Below are 17,761 nucleotides of genomic sequence, written 5' to 3' on the forward strand. Positions count from 1 at the left end.
ATCACGGAAATGGCGCCGTGAGCAGCGCGTCCAACAGATCTCCCCAAAATCACAACAAATTTATCAACTAGAAACAGAAAAATTTATCCTCGGAGCATTCCGGAGTTCCACACAAACTGAAAGCGAAAGGACTGTTATCACTTGAATCTGAGAGACGAGGGTGTGGAGGAAGCTAACTACCGCAGGGACGTTCATTCAAGCCGCGGAGGGAGTGCGCCTGTGGTGAGTTGGCCCACACTCGGGAGCGGCGAGCAGCCGCCAGCGCGAGCCCGGTCCGGTTGCAGAGCGAGCACCGCTAACATTCCCAGCGGCCCGTGCACTGCGAGTGAGAGTCCCCAGCCACCGGTGCCCGGAGCACCCCATTCGCGCGCATGCCCTGGGCATCCTACGCGCCCAGAGTGCCCTACTGGCCCGCACACCCAGGGTGCCCCATTATCCTGCGGCCAGTGCGCCCCGGCCGCCAGCGGCGGGGCGAGCGGGAGAGGCGCCAGGGCGGTCTACCCTACTTGGGAGATTCTCTCCGTGGGCGGGGCACCTCACCCAGCCATTCAAGCTAACAATCAAGCATTGGGGGAGGGGCGCGCAGGCAGCCTGAAATACCTTCAGGAGCACAGCTGCGGACCCAATCACTGAAATTAGCTTAACCCATGAAATCTGCGCACCCACGGGCTCTAATTGATAAGATCTCTCTCAGTTCAGCGATCCAACACAAGAGGCGTGATATTTTTTAGTGTCTCTCACTAAAGGGGCGGGGGCAACTTCTGATTGATAGAGCAGAGCCTCCATATTCAGGGATAAACGCTAACAAGAGGGACTTGGCAGATAATAAGATCTATACTACACTAGTCGCAAGCAGGGACTAGTGCCTCTTCTTCCCAGCCAAAACAGGCTACAAAGTGTGGAAAGCCTAGGTTGAGTGGTCCAACTGAATGCTAGGCGCTGAACAGTCGCCTTGACAACAATTGACTCCCACCCCCGCCTGATTACACTGGAGGCTCTGACTGCCAGAGCCTTTCCCAAAGCCTTGCACTGAGTGGGATTAGAGTGGGGATTTCCTAGCTCTTTGAGCCTCTTATTCCCCAGGCAGAAGCAGTAGCAGCCTTATAGCTGGATCACCAGGCTGCTAATTCAGGAAGGGGGGACTAGGAGAGAGACTCCAGGAAAGCAAACTCTCTCATCGTTGGACCCTGCAAACGCCAACAAGCCTTGACTACCAGCAAGACTAAAGCCAATTATATGACATTGCCATAGAATCCCATCAACTGCAAATCCCTACCTAAGTGTGACACAGGGGCAGAGCCTGGGGTACAGAGTCACCAACCAGGAAGAGGGAGAGAGAAGAAAAAGGAAGAAGTTAACCTCTCAAAATCAAGAAAAATCCACAGACTTTACATGTTCCACTAATTTTTTTGTTGTTGTTGTTTGTTTCTTCTATCTTATTGCCTTTATTATTATTATTTCTATTTCCTCCACCTCGGTCCTTCTATTCTCTGCCCATCTTATGCTTTCCTTTTCTTGAACTACACTACACATGAGTGTTACATTTTATTTCTTTTCTTCATCCTCACCCTCCTTTAAGGTTATACTCCAAAACACTTAACTCTCACTCTCTCCTCTTTTGTTTTTTTTTGTTTTGCTTTATTTTGTTATTTTCTCTTCCTTCTTTTTCTTCCGTTTTTCTCTTTTTCTTATTTTTTCCTTTCTATTCGTTTTTTCTTTTCTCGTTTTACTTTTCTTCCCATTTAATCCTCAATCACAAACAAATTAGTTAATTTGGGACTCAAGGGTTTTTTTTTTGGTTTTATTTTTCTTTTTCACTTTTGTTTTTTTTTGTTTGTTTGTTTATTTTTGTGGCATTTTGGGTACTTTTTACGTTGCTTTTTAACTCACTAGCATTCCTCCCAACCCAAGGTCTCCATTGTATTTAGTTTTTGCTCCACTTAATACAACAGATTTTTACTTATTATTTTTATTTTTTTCTTCTTTATTATTCTTTTTTTTTTTCTCCGTTTTTCTGGTTCCCTCTTATCCCTCTTATTATACCTCTTAGTCAACCATCACTTACAAGCAAATCATCTTATGCTTGTCTAAGATTTTCTTCCTTTTTTTTTTTTTTGCATTTAGTAGGTCCCTACTCCCTTTTTTTGCCCCTTGAACTCTTCACCCCAAATCAGGCCCTCCATTGTAGGCAGTTTTTGTTCCATTTAGCATAATATAATTCACAGGTCATCACGATATTTCCCTGAGGAGGGGAGAGGAGGGAAAGAGAAGAAAGAAAAATGGGGGAAATAATAAATTATTACTGGTTTTTTTTGTGGGGTGTTTTACTTTTTTTTTTTTTTTTACTTTTTACTCTTTATTAATTCTAATTAGTGCTATCAACAAGACCACCCTCAGATGCCAATAAGAAAGAGGAAATCGAATCATATGGATACAAAAGAAAGAGAGGTAACACAAATAGATGTGGAAAAATCTACGGAGAAAAGACTTAACATATTGGAAGCCTTGGAGCTAAATGACAGAGAATTTAAAATAGAAATCTTAAAAATACTCAGAGATATACAAGAAAACACAGAAAGGCAATTTAGGGAGATCAGAAAACAACTCAATGAACACAAAGAATATATTACCAAGGAAATTGAAACTATAAAAACAAATCAAACAGAAATGAAAAACTCAATTCACAAGCTGAAAAACGAGGTAACAAGCTTAGCTAACAGAACAGCTCATATAGAAGATAGGATTAGTGAAATAGAAGACAAACAACTTGAGGCACAACAGAGAGAAGAAGAAAGAGACTCAAAAATAATAAAAAATGAGAAAGCCCTACAGGAATTGTCTGACTCCATCAGAAAGAATAACATAAGAATAATAGGTATATCAGAGGGAGAAGAGAAAGAAAATGGAATGGAGAATATATTCAAACAAATAATAGACGAGAACTTCCCAAGCCTGTGGAAAGAACTAAAGCCTCAAATTCAAGAAGCAAACAGAACACCGAGTTTTCTTAACCCCAACAAACCCACTCCAAGGCACATCATAATAAAGATGACACAAACCAATGACAAAGAAAAAATTCTCAAGGCAGCCAGGGAAAAGAAGAGTACAACATATAAAGGAAGGCCTATTAGATTATCATCAGATTTCTCAGCAGAAACTCTACAAGCTAGAAGAGAGTGGACCCCAATATTTAAAGCCCTGAAAGAGAGAAACTTTCAGCCAAGAATACTATACCCATCAAAGCTATCCTTCAAGTACGAAGGAGATATAAAAACATTCACGAATACAGAAAAGAAGAGAGAATTTATCAGCAGAAAGCCCCCACTCCAGGAAATACTAAAGGGGGTTTTCCAACCAGATTCAAAGAACAAAAGAAAACAACACCACAAGTAACAGCTCCACCAAGAACACAATAAAACCAAACTTAAACTGTGACAACAAAGGAAAAAAAGGGGGGAGAGGATGGAGATTAACAGTAGCAAAGGACGATGAAGTACAGAAATACTCATAAGATAGGGTACTACAATGAATATGGTAGACACCCTTTTCATTACTTAATGGTAACCACCCTTGAAAAAACCACCACAAAAACACTTGACTTAAAAACGGTAGCAACAGAGGAAAGAAGTATGGAACACAAACAAACAAAAACAAATGATAGAAAAACAAAAGAGAAGAATCAAACAAGATATAAAACTAACAGAAAGCAAGATATAAAATGGCAGTAGGGAACCCACAAGTGTCAATAATTACACTAAATGTAAATGGATTAAACTTATCGATAAAAAGACACAGAGTAGCAGAATGGATTAAAAAAGAAAATCCAGCTATATGCTGCCTACAAGAAACTCATCTAAGCAACAAGGATAAAAACAAATTCAAAGTGAAAGGCTGGAAAACAATACTCCAAGCAAACAACACCCAAAAAAAAGCAGGTGTAGCAATACTCATATCTAATAATGCTGAATACAAGACAGAAAAAGTACTCAGAGACAAAAATGGTCATTTCATAATGATTAAGGGGAAGTTGAATCAAGAAGACATAACAATCCTTAATATATATGCACCAAACCAAGGAGCACCAAAATATATAAGACAGCTACTTATTGACCTTAAAACAAAAACTAACAAAAATACAATCATACTTGGAGACCTCAATACACCGCTGACGGCTCTAGATCGGTCATCCAAACGGAGAATCAATAAAGATATAGTGGCCTTAAACGAAATACTAGAACACCTGGATATGATAGACATCTATAGGACACTTCATCCCAAAGCGACAGAGTATAAATTTTTCTCTAGTGTACATGGAACATTCTCAAGAATTGAACATATGTTGGGCCACAAAGACAATATCAGCAAATTTAGAAAAATTGAAATTGTACCAAGCATATTTTCTGATCATAAAGCCTTGAAACTAGAATTCAACTGCAAAAAAGAGGGGGAAAAACCCACAAAAATGTGGAAACTAAACAACATACTTCTAAAAAATGAATGGGTCAAAGAAGAAATAAGTGCAGAGATCAAAAGATATATACAGACAAATGAAAATGAAAATACGACATATCAGAATCTCTGGGATGCAGCAAAAGCAGTAATAAGAGGAAAGTTCATATCACTTCAGGCCTATATGAACACACAAGAGAGAGCCGAAGTAAACCACTTAACTTCACACCTTAAGGAACTAGAAAAAGAAGAACAAAGACAACCCAAAACCAGCCGAAGAAAGGAGATAATAAAAATCAGAGCAGAAATAAATGAAATAGAGAACAGAAAAACTATAGAAAAAAACAATAAAACAAGGAGCTGGTTCTTTGAAAAGATCAACAAAATTGACAAACCCTTGGCAAGACTCACCAAGGAAAAAAGGCACAGGACTCAAATAAATAAAATCCAAAATGAAAGAGGAGAGATCACCACAGACATCATAGATATACAAAGAATTATTGTAGAATACTATGAAAAACTATATGCCACCAAATACAACAATCTAGAAGAAATGGATAAATTCCTAGAACAATACAACCTTCCTAGACTGAGTCATGAAGAAGCAGAAAGCCTAAACAGACCAATCAGCAGGGAGGAAATAGAAAAAACTATTAAAAACCTCCCCAAAAATAAAAGTCCAGGCCCAGACGGTTATACTAGTGAATTCTATCAAACATTCAAAGAAGACTTGGTTTCTATTCTACTCAAAGTCTTCCAAAAAATTGAAGAAGAAACAATACTTCCAAACACATTTTATGAGGCCAACATAACCCTCATACCAAAACCTGGCAAAAATGGCACAAAGAAAGAAAACTACAGACCAATATCTCTAATGAATACAGATGCTAAAATACTAAACAAAATACTGGCAAACCGAATACAACAACATATTAAAAACATAATACATCATGATCAAGTGGGATTCATCCCAGAATCTCAAGGATGGTTCAACATACGCAAAACGGTTAACGTAATACACCATATCAACAAAACAACGAACAAAAACCACATGATCTTATCAATAGATGCAGAAAAGGCTTTTGATAAAATACAACACAATTTTATGTTTAAGACTCTCAACAAAATGGGTATAGAAGGAAAATATCTCAACATGATAAAGGCCATATATGATAAACCATCAGCCAACATCATATTAAACGGCATAAAACTGAGGACTTTCTACCTTAAATCAGGAACAAGACAGGGTTGTCCACTCTCTCCACTCTTATTTAACGTGGTGCTAGAAGTTCTAGCCAGAGCAATCAGACAAGACAAAGAAATAAAAGGCATCCATATCGGAAAAGAAGAAGTAAAGGTATCACTTTTTGCTGATGATATGATCCTATACATCGAAAACCTGAAGGACTCCACAAAAAGATTATTAGAAACAATAAACCAATACAGTAAGGTCGCAGGATACAAAATTAACATACAAAAGTCCATAGCCTTTCTATATGCCAACAATGAAATATTATAAAACAAGCTCAATAAAATAATCCCCTTCACGATTGCAACAAAAAAAATAAAATACCTAGGAATAAACATAACAAAGAATGTAAAGGACCTATATAACGAAAACTACAAGGCATTATTAAGAGAAATAGAAAAAGACACAATGAGATGGAAAAATATTCCTTGTCCTTGGATAGGAAGAATAAATATAATTGAAATGGCCATATTACCCAAAGCAATATATAAATTTAATGCAATTCCCATCAAAATTCCTATGACATTTTTTAATGAAATGGAACAAAAAATCATCAGATTTATATGGAACTACAAAAAACCCCGAATAGCCAAAACAATCCTAAGGAAAAAGAATGAAGCTGGGGGCATTACAATACCTGACTTTAAACTATATTATAGGGCCACGATAATCAAAACAGCATGGTATTGGCAGAAAAATAGACACTCAGACCAATGGAACAGAATAGAAAGCCCAGAAATAAAACCACATATATATGGTCAAATAATCTTTGATAAAGGGGCCAACAACACACAATGGAGAAAAGAAAGCCTCTTCAACAAATGGTGTTGGGAAAACTGGAAAGCCACATGCAAAAGAACGAAACTTGACTACAGCCTGTCCCCGTGTACTAAAATTAATTCAAAATGGATCAAAGACCTAAATATAAGACCTGAAACAATAAAGTACATGGAAGAAGGCATAGGTACTAAAATCATGGACCTGGGTTTTAAAGAACATTTTATGAACTTGACTCCAATGGCAAGAGAAGTGAAGGCAAAGATAAATGAATGGGACTACATCAGAATAAAAAGTTTTTGCTCAGCAAGAGAAACTGATATCAAAATAAACAGACAGCCAACTAAATGGGAACTGATATTTTCAAACAACAGCTCAGATAAGGGCCTAATATCCAAAATTTACAAAGAACTCATAAAACTCAACAACAAACAAACAATCCAATAAAAAAATGGGAAGAGGACATGAACAGACACTTCTCCCAGGAAGAGATACAAATGGCCAACAGATATATGAAAAGATGCTCAGCCTCATTAGTTATTAGGGAAATGCAAATCAAAACTACAATGAGATACCACCTCACCCCTGTTAGATTAGCTATTATCAACAAGACGGGTAATAGCAAATGTTGGAGAGGCTGCAGAGAAAAGGGAACTCTCATCCACTGTTGGTGGAACTGTAAAGTAGTACAACCATTATGGAGAAAAGTATGGTGGTTCCTCAAAAAACTGCAAATAGAACTACCTATGACCCAGCAATCCCTCTACTGGGTATATACCCCAAAACCTCAGAAACATTGATACGTAAAGACACATGTAGCCCCATGTTCATTGCAGCACTGTTCACAGTGGCTAAGACATGGAAACAACCAAAAAGCCCTTCAATAAAAGACTGGATAAAGAAGATGTGGCACATATACACTATGGAATACTACTCAGCCATAAGAAATGATGACATCAGATCATTTACAGCAAAATGTTGGGATCTTGATAACATTATACGGAGTGAAATAAGGAAATCAGAAAAAAACAAGAACTACATGATTCCATACATTGGTGGAACAAAAAAACGAGACTAAGAGACATGGACAAGAGTGTGGTGGTTACCAGGGGTGGGGGGAGGGAGGACATGGGAGGGAGGGATGGAGAGAGTTAGGGGGAGGGGGAGGGGCACAGAGAACTAGATAGAGGGTGGCGGAGGACAATCTGACTTTTGGCAAGGGGTATGCAACATAATTTAATGACAAAATAACCTAGACATGTTTTCTTTGAATATATGTACCCTGATTTATTAATGTCATCCCATTACCATTAATAAAAATTTATTAAAAAAAACAAAAACAAAAAAAAACCCCTATCATGGAGATGTCTAAAGAAGTGAGGCCCACCCTCATTTCTTAAGAGAATTGTCCCAAAACAACATGGTTGTAGGTTTGCTCTCCGGTCAGGGTACACATGGGAAGCAACCAATAAATGTACAACTGAGGGAAGAACAAATGAATGCTTCCTTTACCCCTCCCCTCTCTTTTCCTTCCTCTCTATGTCTCTCTGAAAATAAAAATATAATAATAATAAATTAAGCCCTGGCCAGATAGCTCAGTCAGTTGGAGCATCCTCCCAGAGACAGATGTTGTGAGTTTGATTCTCCATCCGTACAGGAGCAACTCTATGTTTCTGTCTCTCTCTCTCCCTGCTTCACTCAAAAAAGAGAGAGAGAGAAAAGAAAAGAAGTGGAGCATTAACATACTGCCAAAGCAAGTGTGAGCACATATATCTGTCCACAGTATCATGCAGTTTTCCAGGAGCCTCCTTTGTTGATTCCTATAAATCTGGGGAGGCACTTGTCTGTCTCAGCTATAAAACCAGGGATTGTTATTCATTCTCCTTGATCTCTCAACACCAAACCAAGAAAAAATTTTCTTGAAAAATTGTTTTCTTGCCTGACCTGTGGTGGTGCAGTGGATCAAGTGTTGATCTAGCCCACTGAGGTCTCTGATCTGAAACCTGGGGCTTGTCTGGTCAGGGCACATATGGAAGTAGATGCTTCCTGCTCTTCCCTACCATCTCTCTCTCTCTCTCTCTCTCTTGCCTTTCTAAAATAAATAAAAACTTTTAAAGAAAAAAATCATTTTCTCACATAAAAGATAATTATAATAACTACTTATCATTAATCTCTTTCGTGTTGTGACATCAAAAAAATTTGGACCTCATATGATACTACTCATTAATTATTTAATCCAAGTAAAATATTGTTCCTTTTTGAAATTAGGAAGCCTTAGTCCTCAGCATTGAAGATGATATAATTTTAAAGTTGGACAAGTTAACTATGTAGTAAAGAAAATATAGAGGGAAGATTATTTTAGGTGCTGATAGCAGTAGCTATAACATAGACTTCAGCATTGTCAATTTATTAACCAATATTACTGACCATTGACTAAGCACCAGGCACTGTGGAAGGCAAAAATTAATTCCCTCAATGGTTGGATAATTCACTCTATAAAATATGTCAACTAAACCTCCACAAAAACAGGTTCAGACACACAGCGGTCATTTTTTTTTTTCCTCTTTCTCATTATGACACAGAATCTTAAGGCAGCATTTTTTAAGGAAAAACAGAACATTTAGAGAGGAGGCCCCACAGAAACGAAATCGTTCTCTTTGGATTCAAAGTGATTCCTTTTTAGTTTTACTATATGTTATATATATATTTTTTGCTTTTTTCTTTCATTATTGTGCTTTTATTTTGTTACATGGGCTGATATTAGTGCATATGTATAGGCTATGCATTTATTTCACTGATGATACCAATTTCTGTGGAGATGAAAGTGGGTAAAATCTTGTTAAATTCTGTTTTAAAACTTGTTAATTTTAAAATATCAAGTCTTTTTCATTCTAATGTGGTACAAAAATTTTTTTCAATGTCTACTTAATTGCCACCCTCTGATCAAAAAATAATTTGTTCTGGCTGTCCACTTCATTTTAGATTTCACTACCAGGTTCACATGCTCTCACCTTGACAGGTAAGCAGAAATGTAAAGTCAAATAAATGTGTAATTTAATTCCATGCAAAAGGAGGGCGTAGGTTCCTCAATTACAATAAAATTTTAGATCCCTGCTGTAATTTCAACATGTTCCAAGCTAGTAAATATGCAAAACAGAGCTTTAAACCTAGTTGTACAAGAGATGTGCTATCAGAATTTTTGGCTGTCAAACTGTCTCAGTGTACCACCAGAGCCAACATATTTTAATAGTGTATTAAGAATGAGAACCAATGGGATTCATATTCAATAGGATAAGGGCTTAGAACTTATATTTAATTTACTATTTTAACATAATTGGCAGTATAGAGACTTAAAGAGAATTCTTTTTTTTTAATTTTTAATTTATTCATTTTAGAGAGGAGAGGGAGAGACAGAGAGAGAGAAAGAGAGGAGAGACAGAGAAAGAGAAGGGGTGGAGGAGCTGGAAGCATCAACTCCCATATGTGCCTTGACCAGGCAAGCCCAGGGTTTCGAATCGGCGACCTCAGCATTTCCAGGTCGACACTTTATCCACTGCGCCACCAAAGGTCAGGCTTAAAGAGAATTCTTGACTTTATTATACAACAAGAGACCTTCTACAAATCTTTCACATTTAATATTTGTAAGACTGAAAGCAGAGAACAAAAGTTTTTAATGCAGCTGTGATTCCTGATAAGGACTCACCAAGTGTGTAAGGTCTGAGGCTCTCAATCTGATACACACTAGTATTAGAACAACAAGAAAGAAACTCAAAACCAGGATGCATGTTGTGGATTCCTCTCAGGACCTATCATGGCAATTTGTATTCAGTAGATATTCAGTTAATAAGTATTGAAAGAGCAAAGGGAGGAATGAGCGGACCATTAGCTTAAGTATGAATTTTGGAGGGAGGGAGTGGAAGAGGGAGTGAGAGAGGAAGAGAGAAAGGGAGAAAGAGAGAGAGAGAAACTGGGAGAAAGAAAGAAGATGGGGAGAGAGAGAGAAAGGAGAAAATCTGCTTCGTGTCAGAAAATGTACAAGGCATTCAGCGTCCTTACAGTCCTCAGAGTTCTATGGGGGAGAGTGCAAAGGAAAGGAATGATTAGGTATAATGTGCATAATGACAAAGGTATGAAAAAGTGTGGTTATTTTCATGTGAAATAATTAACATTAAACAAAATTTTAAAATTCTATTCTTAGTTATACTTATAATATTTTAAGTGCTTGGTAGCTGTATGTAGCTAGTGGCTATAGTCCACACAGCAAAGGAAAAATTTCCATCATCACAGAAAGTTCTACTAAAGAGAGCTGCAAAGCATGTAGGTCAAAATTACACCAATCTTTTAAAATTTATGTATTACTTATTATCATTAAAAAATGATTTTCTTGATTCATACCTGATTCATTAAAAAGCAATTAAATACAATGTTAATATTAAAGGCCTGGTTTTATTTCTCTTGGATTTTCAGTAAGGCACGTTTATACGTAGTGTGACTTATACAAAACACGAATCCCTGTATTCAAGAGAATTTCATGTGATTAAAAAAGCTTCTAACAAAGCAGTTTCTTTCATTATAAACTGAAGAGAAAAAAATAAAGGTCAAATTTTTATTGTTTTTAATTGTATTCTCTGATTTTATCTTATTTGCATGTTTAAAAATATCAAATTATCAATTTTACTACAAAAGGAAAGGACATCTTATCAAGTGACTTACTCACTGGCTACTGAGTACAGGTGATTACTAAACAGGAGTGCTGATAATCTCAGCAGAGCCACCTGCTCTTTGGTTTCCAAGGTGCCCTGACATGTTCCCTGGGGGAGTGGCCAGTTCTACATAGGAGTAATTAGGCTCTCTGATACTTAATTCTGTGATGGGTAGAACAGGACATTTTTTAGAAGCTTAAAATGACTTCTTTCTTATTTCTCTATTTTCTATTTTATTTGCCTTTGGTTGGCCTCTGATTGAAACTCCACTCTTCAAATTTTCTGCTTCTTTCCTAAACTTCCCTATGGTCTTTGTTCCAAATGCTTCCCTGTCTCAGAGCTGCCTGTCCTCTCCTCATGCCCTTACTCAGCCATATTCCAATGCTCAGCTACCTCTGCCATCCCCTCTTTAAATTGGACCCTGTCTGTTTTGCTACACCTGCTCTATCTTCAAGATCTAGAATAATAAAACTAGCAAGAAAAAAAGGAAAGAAAAGAGAAGAAAAGGAAACAGTATAATATCTGTAGCTCCTCAAAATTCTGCTGGCAATAAGTCAGTATTGAAAAAGGATCTCTCTCTCTCCCTCTCTCTCTCTCTCTCTCTCTCTCTCTCTCTCTCTCTCACACACACACACACATACACACACACACACATACATACACACACACACACACACACATACACACGCGCCTCACCATTACCGTAGTGATTTTAATGACTCCTAGAAGCAATTATATTTTTGCCTGTGCAGTCTTTATAAACAAGCTTATGTAGAAGTTTGGAATTCTCAGTAAAGTATAACCTGTTTTTCTCATTTACCAATTAAGCTCCATGTGTTTTGATCATATACACGTTAAGTGGAGAGATTACCTACTTAATATATAGCCCATAACTTTTGCTTCCTCTAGAATCCTTCAAATGTTAACAACTATCCTTGGATTAAACAAAATCAGGAAACAAAGCATGTCTGCACCATTTACTCCAAGCCCTATTCCATAATTACTTGTTTTCCCTTCATTTGTCCTCAGTGTGAGTCTATCGCTTTGTATGGGGAACATTGTACGACATGGCTTCTCAGAACTCATTGAGAGAGTTGTTGTAAGTGGGTTATTATTGTTATACTACACTAACTCTCTGGTAGCACCTAATGCTGAATTGTTGTCAGTACCCCTCACTATGCTCTGCTTTTTGTTAGGACAAGCATGTGTCTAAGTTGGCCCAGCATGAAGGGCTATGATCAACACAGAGTAGGTAAGTTCCCTGTGCACTGAATCAGATAAAAAATGTTTATATTTGTATCATTGTGAGCATTCAAGTCAGAAGTCTGTGAACTTAGTTTGTTTTGTTTTTTAATTTTTACCTTCTACAATCTGAACCAAATGATGACTGGTGTGTGTTCTCTGCACTGGCTGCTGAAAAACTTAATGCAAATGGGCAGCCTGGCTCTAATACACTTGGTGTGGGCACCAACGCATCTCTTGCTTCATCTCTCTTTGCCTTGATAGCTTCCTCACTTTTTTTAATTTATGAATTTTTTAAATATACAAAATATATAAAGAATCAGAAGCTTTATAGTATGAATCTTCCAATATTTAATTGTGAAATCCTAAAAGTGAGATATTATGTCTTTTGTACAGTAATGTAAATATGAGAACTCATAATATATTAACTCACATAACTCCCCTTCATCTTTGATACTTCCTGGCTAATTGAAAACAGTAACCACATTTCAATATCAGTAAGAAATACTGGTTTCTGGCTTCCACATGTTCAGTTTGTCTTTACTCATGGCTATTAAAGAGAAAAATGCCAAGTTTCTCCCAGGGACTGAAGGAAGGTTTAAAGCTTTTAAATGAAGTCCACATCTTGAACAATGATAAACTAGGAACAATTGTGCATGTTGATGCCATGTGTTGGCTATGCATAAAGTACAAGTTAATAATGCAAAATAACCTGAAAGGTCTGCTGTTAGAAGAAAAACACCCAAAAGAAAGCTTCATGTTCTTTTAAAACCCTTTTAAAAAATGTTCTTAGCTGTATTAGCCTCATATGATTATGTAGGAGAAAAAAATCATATAATGTTATATAATGAAGGCTTTGATCATACAAAGTGCCTGGTTATCTCATTGTTGCACTTTATCATTTTATAATGAAGGACATTTGTTATTCCATGAATATAACTATAGTCGATATGTTCCAGTTAGGAAGATCATCTGGATTTTCTGATTACTCAAGATGATAAGAATTTGCTTTGTTCCCTTATTCTGCAATTTTGGTTACGGGGGGGAGGGGGGAATGGGAGAGGGATAGGGGGTGGGGAGGGGCACAAAGAAAACAAGATAGAAGGTGACAGAGGACAATCTGACTTTGGGTGGTGGGTATGCAACATAATTGAACGACAAGATAACCTGGACTTGTTATCTTTGAATATATGTATCCTGATTTATTGATGTCACCCCATTAAAAAAATAAAATTATATATAAAAAAAAAATACAAAGCCCAAAAAAAAAAAAAAAAAAAAGAAAGAATCAAACATTACTGCAGACATAAGAAAGTAGAATTATATTGTTAGAACATTCCTTTTGGAGATAACATTAGATAAGTATATCCCAGACTATAAAAAAATGTTCTCTAAAAGTCTAGTACTACTTCCTAAGCTAGAAAATATCATAAAGTAATCCAAATATTCCTCCCTATAACTCAAAGATTATTAATATTAAAGCAGATGCAGAGAAAATATAAAAAAAAAATACCTCTCTGGCAGTCTATAATGGGTTTTTGAAGCACTCTTACTTTTCCAGAAATGAAAGCAAACAATTAAATCAGTATTTAAGGCTTTGGGAGGTTGAGGACTTGGTTCAGAGAGGTGAAATGTCCAGCATCCAAACTGTACATTGCTTTCACTGGGTCCTCACCGAAATAACTACCCACAGAGAAGCTTCAAATTTAAATAGCAGTAGAGAAAAATATTCTCAAGTAGAAATAATCTAAAATTAATACACAATCTCAGTGACCACAAATGTACAATGGAAAATGTAAATTATCTAAAAAGAAAAAATAAACAAAAACATGATTTCTCAGTGAGTCTCAGAAGTGTGTAATAAGCTCTTAAGGTCTGTGTTCAAATGTTTGTAAAAGAGGTATCATTAATTGACCCTGCCCTGGTAGCTCAGTTTGTTAGTGCATTATCCCAGTACACCAAGGTTGCTTCAATCCCTGGCCAAGGCACATAGAACAATCAACCAATGAATGCACGAATAGTTGGAAAAACAAATCAATCTTCCTCCCTCCCTCCCTCCCTCCCTCCCTCCCTCCCTCCCTCCCTCCCTCCTCCCTCCCTTCCTTCCTTCCTTCCTTCCTTCCTTCCTTCCTTCCTTCCTTCCTTCCTTCCTTCCTTCCTTCCTTCCTTCCTTCCCTTCCCTTCCTTCCCTTCCTCCCTTCCTTCCTTCTTCTCTTTTTCTTTTTCTTCCTTCCTTTCTTTTCTTCTTTCATTCTTTCTTTTTTTTTCTTTTTCTTTCTTTTTCTCATTCTTTCTCTCTCTCTCTTTCAACCCCCTTCATCTCTTTCTAACATCAATAAATATAAAAATTTTAAGAGGTAGAGTTAATACATTCTATCCCTTTGTATCCAATGTCTTTCTTGAAAGAACAAGGAAAATCTCCAGGATTTCTTAAACAAAACAAAACAAAATGAAATAGACAAAAAAGGAGGAAGGACATCTATTAAAAATTTTGGGGACTTTCAGACTTCTATCAAGCTGAAAACATAACTATATTTATACCTCTGAATGATTTATAATTTATTTATTTATTTTTAAATTTTTATTCAGTTTATTGTGGTAATATTGGTCAATAAAAATTATACAGGTTTCAAGTGCACAACTCTACAATACATCATCTGTACATTGCACTGTGTGTTCACTACTCTGAGTCAAGTCTCCCTCTCCAACCATCTATCCCCCCTCTTCCCTCTCCTCCTCTGCCCACTCCCCTCTGCCATCCCCACACTGCTGTATGTGTCCATAAGTTTTTCTTTTGCTTAATTCCATTGCTTTTTTTCACGCAGCCCCTTTGACAGCTGTCAGTCTGTTTTCCTTTCCTATAAGCCTGTTTCTATTTTGGTTTTTAGTTTATTTTGTTCATTAGATTCCACATGTAAGTGAAATCATATGGTGCTTGTCTTTCTCTGAAGGCTTATCACCAGGAATGCCTGAGTAAAGTGTTGTAACCTGTATTTACAGGTAATGAATTTAGTATGTGCCAGTATTGATCTCTTCATTATTTTTTGATAAGTAAATATATATATGTATGAACTGAAATTCTAAGGACTTAGAGACATGTCAGAAATGTCAAAGGAGTGAAAACAAGGCAAGCTAAATAGAAACATCTAATCTAGTTTTTAGAAATTATGTTTAGTAAACACCTATTTTGTGCCAGATACTTTGCCAGGTGATTTATTTAATCACATTTTAATCCTCACAAGGATGTGAAGAAGGTATGTTAATATGAGTACTTCACAGTAGACACTGAGTCTCGCAGAGAGCATTGAATCTGTGGAAGAACTAAGATCCAATAAGTGGCAGAGCTGAGATTTGCACCAAGTCCACCTGACTCCAGATCTCCGCTTTCTTCTCTATTGTGCTTTTGAAATGAATTGAGTATCCTAATCTCCTGTCTGTGTTTATATAGAACCAGGAGGATTAATTTAAAAAATAAAATTTCAGAAAATATAATTATTTTTTTTCTGCACATATTTATCTTTTTTTAATTCATCCTTTCATCTTTTTACAACAGGCATTTATTTAACTGATTTTATTTTACTCAATTAACATTATTGGCTAAAATAAAAGGCAGTTTTGACAACATATATCCACAGTTTATAGATTATTGAAAGAATTATGTGAAAGAACATAAAATGATAGAAATATTCTTAAATATCACCCCCTGTGAGTGGTGTGAGTTATATGTCACAAATGATCTTTTGAAAGGACATGGCATTTCATGTTGAAATAATTCATAGAAATGTCTCGGTTCATCATGAAAATAGTGGTAAACAGCAGACATTTGCTAGTATGAATAGCTCAAGCATAACATTTGACAACCACAGAATGACCAATGGAAATTTCAATAATTACCTGACATGGGTTAGAGGCAGTAAGTAATTTTGTAAGAATAGGACTTCCAAGCTTGGCTACTCCAGGCAATTGATGCGACCGAAAATAAATATACAATCCTGAAAAAACAAACATAAAGCCATATGGATAGACATTTTACTGTTGTACATTTAGCATTTCTTATCCTTGCACACATTCAACTGTCAATAAAGAAAATTATACTTTTATTTATTTACTGTTAAGCTCTGTAGACAATCAAAAGTGCTTTCAGATGAATAACATTAAACAACCTAAAATAAAATCCAATTGATTAAAAACAATCTCTTGAACTAATCCTCTAAACTAATGTTTTATTGGTTCAACTCACAACATAGAATTTGAAATTAAGTTAAATTAAACTTATAAATTTACAATTAGGTATTCAGTATGCCCTAAGGAAACTCGCATGAGAATTTTATTTTTAAGTTTCTTCATAAAGTAATGAAGGATACAAGCCTATGGGATTAGTTGAGTTTCTCCTGGCACTTCCATGTGTGACATTGTTGTGTATACTGGTGGGGATGGAAGCTTAATTAAAGATCTAATCGGAATGATTTTAAGAACAGTGAATGTGCTCATGACAAGTGTACAGGGGATAACATCTCTTAGCTCAAAAGGTCACACATCTGAACTGCTGTCAGGAGGGAGTTATTGTGGTTGAATTTGGAATATTTAAAAGGAAGGCTATGCCAAACAATGTCAGGTCTGATTCTGCCTTCTGATAATCACAAAGTGATAGGCACCTTGGAAAGCCAACTACTTTTACTGGAAAATACCAAATTCAGAAGGTGATATTTCTAGATAAAAGTCAATGCTGACTGCACAGAAATGAAAGGATTTCTGAATTAAAATTTATTATTTTAGAGATACTTCCACATCTGTAAAAATAACCACAAAATAACCAAGGTTGCAAGTCAGCAATGTCACTTCTGAGTGGGAAAAATAGAACCCAGTTTATATGGTCTGAAATCTCAAAGCTGACTGGGAAGGATAAAGACTACTATTCCCAAATTCCAACCTAAGACTAATAGAAACAGCATACACATAAATTCATTAAGTTCTCCATTTCCCCCATAAAGAATTATTCCAAATTTAAAATCCCCAGGTTTAAGTAAAACTCCAATGAATGTTTTCAAAAGTCTAATCAAAATTCTAAAAATTAATGAATATTCATAGATCTTACTCCTTCAAACATTTAAAAGTATATGCAATTTCAAATAATCACTTAATGAAGAATGGAACATAAAAACATTAAAACTCCAAAATCTGAAAGATGAAAAAGAGTTTGAATAATTGTTATACCACAAGATAAATTGAAATGTGATTTTAAAACATCTACTAGAAATGTACAGCCCCATGGAAAAAAAATAGTTTAGTTAAAATGAGTAACTAACTAGAAATTTTTGTCATTAATTAGAGATAATATTAA

The 17,761-nt window shown here is 36.2% G+C and overlaps 1 long non-coding RNA gene across 1 annotated transcript in view; it reads right to left on the minus strand.

Annotated features, from left to right (window-relative positions):
• Positions 1–16,413, minus strand: part of LOC136387126 (uncharacterized) — a 32,006-nt gene extending 15,593 nt beyond the window's left edge. The window contains exon 1 of the long non-coding RNA XR_010748083.1: positions 16,315–16,413. This is a non-coding gene — a long non-coding RNA (uncharacterized lncRNA). The remainder of the gene's footprint in view (positions 1–16,314) is intronic.
• Positions 16,414–17,761: the final 1,348 nt, after the last annotated feature.

This window comes from Saccopteryx leptura, unplaced genomic scaffold (assembly GCF_036850995.1).
Source record: "Saccopteryx leptura isolate mSacLep1 unplaced genomic scaffold, mSacLep1_pri_phased_curated manual_scaffold_91, whole genome shotgun sequence".
In the NCBI taxonomy this organism is placed as follows: Eukaryota; Metazoa; Chordata; class Mammalia; order Chiroptera; family Emballonuridae; genus Saccopteryx; species Saccopteryx leptura.